Source organism: Polyodon spathula, chromosome 5 (assembly GCF_017654505.1).
Source record: "Polyodon spathula isolate WHYD16114869_AA chromosome 5, ASM1765450v1, whole genome shotgun sequence".
NCBI classification, from domain to species: domain Eukaryota; kingdom Metazoa; phylum Chordata; class Actinopteri; order Acipenseriformes; family Polyodontidae; genus Polyodon; species Polyodon spathula.
Genome location: NC_054538.1, coordinates 74,030,374 through 74,036,674, shown reverse-complemented (window position 1 = coordinate 74,036,674; position 6,301 = coordinate 74,030,374).

Here is a 6,301-nt window from a genome sequence, read left to right as displayed (position 1 = left end):
GAGTGACGGTGAAGGCACAGTGTTTTGTTAATCCTTTATTTTGGCCTGTGTGCCTTTTTGTTTGTATTTTTGTGTTATTTGGTGTATTAAAAGTGCACTTTAGTTCTTAAACTGCAGCCTTCCTTGTCTCTGAGTCTCTGTCTTAATGATACCCTTGAACACATAAAAAAACCCCAAAAACTGTATGAATGTAATTTTTATCTTTTATTTAACATCATGTAATGAAAGAAACTACAACATGATATCGCAAAAGTGTACCGGAAACCATAACAGAAGGAGGCCTACAGTATTTCAGTACATTACAATAAATTTTTATTTTTCTCAGTTTTTCGTGAAGTTCAGTCATCACTCACATATCCGACCCTGTAAACTTAGATTCCAGTGACAGTTCAACGCGTCTGACCCATATCTGATTATTTCATTTTGGCCCGTTCCAACCCTTGTCTGTTTTTCAGGGAACACAAAAAAGATACAATGTCAAAAATACATATCTGAAAAGACTGTGTTTTAAAATAAGTAGGCTTTCATTTAGATGTACTGTATTGGTTTTGTTGGTACACTACTATATTTTCAACAGAAGAAATATTTTAATTCAGAAAGATATGATAATGAAAATATCACTTGCCAAAAGAGACAACACATGGATTGTTACACAGTACATACTTTTAAATTAGACACGTATTGTAGCAGTATGTAAAATTCCCCATTAACGACCCAACAACAAATTTAAATCAAAATGTTACCCATGCACAGAACTGATTACAATGTAAAAGGTAATGCAATTTAGCAAAAGATTTTTTTTTTTTTAAAAACAACAGTTTCCAGAATTACAAATATCAAAATTGCAGAATATAGTGCTCGATAAGGCCCTACTGCCACAGTTCACTTGCAAATGAAAATGCAAAAAAAAAAGATTTAAAATAAATATATCACAATATCTAATAATTAATAATTAACTGTTACATTACTGTAGCTTGTCTCTTCACTTTGTTTTGGTTGTATTTTCGTCAGGTGAAACTGGAGTAACTACATAGGGGTCTTACTATTTACCACAAAAAAACCCACACACAAAAAAACTCAAACAGTAAAATATAAAGCAAAATACAACAAAGAAATTGCCATTGTGATCCATATTCATGAGCAGTCAAGACTGGGCGTGGTTTGGTAGCGGATAGATTTATTTTATCTATTAATTAATAGCTGCTACTTCAGATTGATTTGGCATGCAGAGAGAAAAAAAAATGTGGGCTGCCACGGATATTTTAACATTGAAGAGATGTGCTTTGTATCACAAAACTGGTGACGGGCAAGTGCATTAATTCATTCATTTTATATATATATATATATATATATATATATATATATATATATATATATATATTCTTAATACAAGGGTGGTAAAGCACGACTGACATGTATCTGATTAACGGATATCCGAATGCTGACTGTATAAGGAAAACTACAAAGCTGTATGCAATTTAGCATATTAACGTAAAATTATTCATCATGTTTCATTTGACTTTATGAAGCACAATATGTTAATTCTATAGGGTGTTGCATAACTTTTGGCTAGGTTAGCCCCCATTATCGGTCAAACTTGTTCCGATCAGTGAAACCAATTATCGGGATCATCTGTTTGGTGTGCTGCAATCGAGATGGAATTAGTACAGATTTGCAGGCTTTTCTAAGTCTGCATTTTAGTCCTCTTGATGTCGTTGGAATCCCTGGTATGCTGCAATTGATTCTCATACTTTTCCTTACTTATATAAAAGATCAACGTGGTGCAAATTGCATTTTGGTGCAACCAAGCAAGACGTGATAAAATGCAAAAGGGAGATTCTGGCATTTCTGTTCATGTACCATTTCCTTGTATTACACCTGGAGTGTTTCCTACCAATAAAGTGGTCAAGCAGTTTAACAAACAGGAGAACTAGAAGTTATAGTAGTTTGGGGACTATTGTGCTGATGATAACCTCCTTTAATGTTATAATATTATATGAATATAATGGGTTATTGGATTTGAATCACCCAGATGATATAGACAGACACTACCACCACTGATATGGCCACTTTTAGTCATACACAATTACATAATTGCTTTAGAGGTAGATGTATAGCTTTTAAATAGCTGCCTTTGCATGTATTACCATATAGTTATTCAAATAAACCTGAGTAACATCTCATGGACTGAAGCAAAATGAATGCAGTGCTCTAATGCATTCCCCCAGATAACTTCATCCACTCAGCAAATGAATATTAAAGCTTTTCTGTTACAGTCCTCTTGATTGTTATATTGAAATAAGTATTATGTCGCCTCATTTTTTTTTTTTTTAAATTCTCACATTTTAGTCACAGCCTACCATTGGGTTCCTAATGATGCGTGTTTCAGAAGCAAGGCAGTGAGATGTAAATTGTAACCGTTGCTCATTTATTTCACACAGGCAGTGGAAAGACACATTTTGATCCACTGTGTGTCTCATTCCACTGGGAGCCATTTAGCATCTGAGTCATGGTGACACAACTTACTCACACCAAATAGCGCACCCTGTAAATATTTCCTCTCTGAAGCCCAGAAACCAGTATAAGTGGAGACAGTGTATTCCATTGACCAAGACTAAAGTAGAAATGCATTGTTGATATCTAGTGTTCCGCATTTCCGGTTTATTCCAAATTATACAGAAAAACTACAGGATTTGTTTTTTTAACAGAATATTGTTTTGTTTTTTTTTGTTTTTTTTTTAATTTACAGATTTTTTTTTTACCAATTTTTTGTCTACTATTCAATATTTTCTTTGTACTATTTGCTAAGAATTACAGACTGTTTTGATTAAAATGCTGTTTTATTTTGACTGATATTGTAAAAAGCAGCCCTACATGCATCCTAATATACAGCAGGCACGTTTAGACGTCAGAGGATCCAATAACGTTAAAGCACTTTCTGATGGTGGTTCACTATGAAAGGAGCTATATAAAAATAAAGATATTGAAGATTGCTCTCAGGTAAGGCTACGCAACATACATTGATGCGTGTCTGACATTGGAAATGTGTCACAAGCTGTGTCTAAGAGCTAAACTGAAGCAAATCTGGAGTTTTACTTTTTTACAGCAGTGAGGTGTCGCAGTCCTGAACTTGATGTCATGCATTTCAAGAAGGAGTACACTATGACTAAATTTATGTTCCTACTTTTGTGAATTTTGTGCATTAAGTTCGGAAACGTGGAACGTTCGGTAACAGAGAGACTGGAATGGAGGATTTCCTGCGAATGAAATTGCATAGCGTTTGTAAGATTGAAGTAATTTTGGGCGATTCCTGTCAGGATGTTTTACTGTCAAATTCTGGAACTGGGTCTACGACTGGATCTGGGTCTACGAAGGTAAGGGACAGCATTGACACCACCGGCGGAGATACATAAACAAACAAACGACGAAGGCACGTAAGAACTGTGTTAGGTCGATGAGAACTTGCCGGTAATTGGCTTGTAGAGATTAGAGATCCAAAGTGGAAAACAGCAGGGTCTGATTTGTCTCCTTTCTCTGCGAGCCATGACATTGAACAATTACATCTGTCCATCTATTGATCCTTCGACACCCAGGGTTAGGAAACACTGTATTTGTGTATATACAGTAACTGGGTGGGATTCATTTTGAAACAGTTCCAAAGACCTGTTTAGAAAATACATAAGAACATAAGAAAGTTTACAAACGAGAGGAGGCCATTCGGCCCATCTTGCTCGTTTGGTTGTTAGTAGCTTATTGATCCCAGAATCTCATCAAGCAGCTTCTTGAAGGATCCCAGGGTGTCGCTTCAGCAACATTACTGGGGAGTTGATTCCAGACCCTCATGCACTTTGTTTTCCATGTTTGAAAATGAACTAACTGTGACAGGAAAAGCAGTTGGAATTATTTTCAGACGATGTATATGAGTGATGTCAAACTCATCGCCCGCGGGCCGAATACGACCCTTGTAGGTACTTTATCCGCAAAGTTCATTCATTACAGTGTAATTTGGCCCGGCGCAGTTTGAGTCTATTAGGTTATTACTCGTAAGAACTCCAAATCCCATCAGCCATCAGAAAAGTAGTGGGAAGCTCAGAGCGGAAGAAACAGAAGACAGAGACAGCCAATCACATCTCTTGCTTGGTGCTTAAGGCGTGTTTTCAGTTAGGCATTGTAGCCTACTGGCCGTCAAAAACGATAATATAACTCTCAAAATGTCCAGGAAAAGAGAGATCGATAAGGAGTGCAGATTGTTTCAGGAAAGGTAGGTTTGAATATTTATTTGTAGAGCAGCAAGAAAACCCCATTTGCTTGGTATGTAAGGGAAGTATTGCGGTGATGAAATAATTCAGTTTAAGGCGCCACTGTGAAACGAAACAAAATAAAAATATGGAGATTTACAGCAGAACATGTTTAAAAAGGCAAAAAGTGAAAGTGACGCGGCAGTAAAGGCAAGTTACCTTGTGTCAGAGCTAATCGCAAAGTTGTCAAATCACTTTTTCCGAGGGTGCTTTTGTAAAAGACTGCATACTTAAAAAGTCACGGAAATAGTCTGTCCTGATCAAAAACGTGTGTTTTCCAATGCCAGTCTTTCAAGAAATACCGTGGCTGAAAGAATGGATGGCCCTGCTACTGATCTCCAAGAGAGCTCACTGAAAGCAAGAGATTTCGTAGCCTTTTCTCATGCTATTGACGAGGGCAGTTATTAGTGATCCCGCTGTGTCATCAATCACTATTACTGAAGAGCTTTTGGATGTTGCAGCTATACAAAACAAATACATTTTATAGGAGCAGGGCTCTGCCCTTCTCCCATCTCCTGCACAGGGCTCCCAGCCCTGTTACTCATGTGTTACATATATAACATACGTGTGTGTGTGTATTAAAAACTGTGAATATAAACATGCGTTTTCTATGTCACCTATTAAAATGCATGTGTGTATATGTAAAAGGTGTGCATTTTATGGCCCGCTAATCAAACGTTAAATTAATATGTGGCCCTTGGTAAAATTGACTTTGTCACCCCTCCTGTATATGAAACTGCATCACACACTCACACACACTACAGTCTTGTTGCACCACCTGCATTTCTCCTGTGCTTTATGAGTCCATTGGGTGCATGAAATACAGTAGTCATGAGGGTAATATGCCCCCTCTGCATCTGAAAATCAGGTTAATATGAGATTTATCACCTTTAAAATGCGTACATAAATCATGGATCTAATCTGTAATTGTCAGCATGCATTACGGCTGCACTGTGCTCAGTTTCTTGTCGACTCAGCAGAAAGGTTTTGTGAAGCATATCCAAGGCCGTAAAAGATTTAAAAAAAAATAAAAAATGATGGCTTACTTTTCTTACTACTATACCTTGAGCTATAACTTCTTATTTATCAATTTATTCAGCTGACCTTTCATGCCACTTGCAATCTCAGAACAGCAGAATTACATTAAAACAATCCTGTCTCAAATAAACAATTACTCATTTACATTGCCACACCAACTCTTTATATATTTTACTATATTTTCCGCTTTGAAGCGTCTCCAGTAAATCAATAAGCAGCCAGTTGTGTAAATGGTTAGTTCTCTGGGCATTACTAATCTGGAAAGTGTCTGCTGTGTACATATGGTAAATTATATAGATTGTAATACCTTCACCTTTTTTTTAAACTTTACAGAAAAGGGAAATTGAGGGTTGGAGAAAGGACAGTATTTGTGAATGCGAATGTTTGCCTTTAATGGAACTAACATAGGGTATCTTTGCAGAAATAAACTTGTTGATTCCTATATAGGACCACTTGTGCAATGCTGCTTATTTTAAGGGAATTTTTCTTACTTTACATACAGTTTTTAACATTTATCACATCTCGTAATGCTAAGCAACATATTGAAGAGTCCTGCACACTTAAAGCAGGTATCTGCCACAGTGCTACCCTGTTAGCAGCCTGTTCTGCATACTACTGTACTTTAATGACACAGGTTGTACAGTTACCATCCTGTGATTCGCTTGCCCCAGCAGGTTGGAGGGGTTATATCACTTACACATTAAAAAAAGAGTAAAGCATGTGCACCTCACGAGAAGGAAAGCTTTATCCATGTTATTTTATATCAGATTTCTGTTCTGGTTAGTGTTTATTGATTGCAGGATTTTAGATTGGGGATGACATTCACTCTGACAGCCACTTGCAAACGTATCAGAATTCTTTCTATAAATAGGAGTGCGCAGTGAAGGAAATTTTGACCAGGCAGCATCACTAGCAAGGCTCGTTGCCGGCAGGAGGAAGGCTGGTTTTTTGTGTGTGTGTGTGTG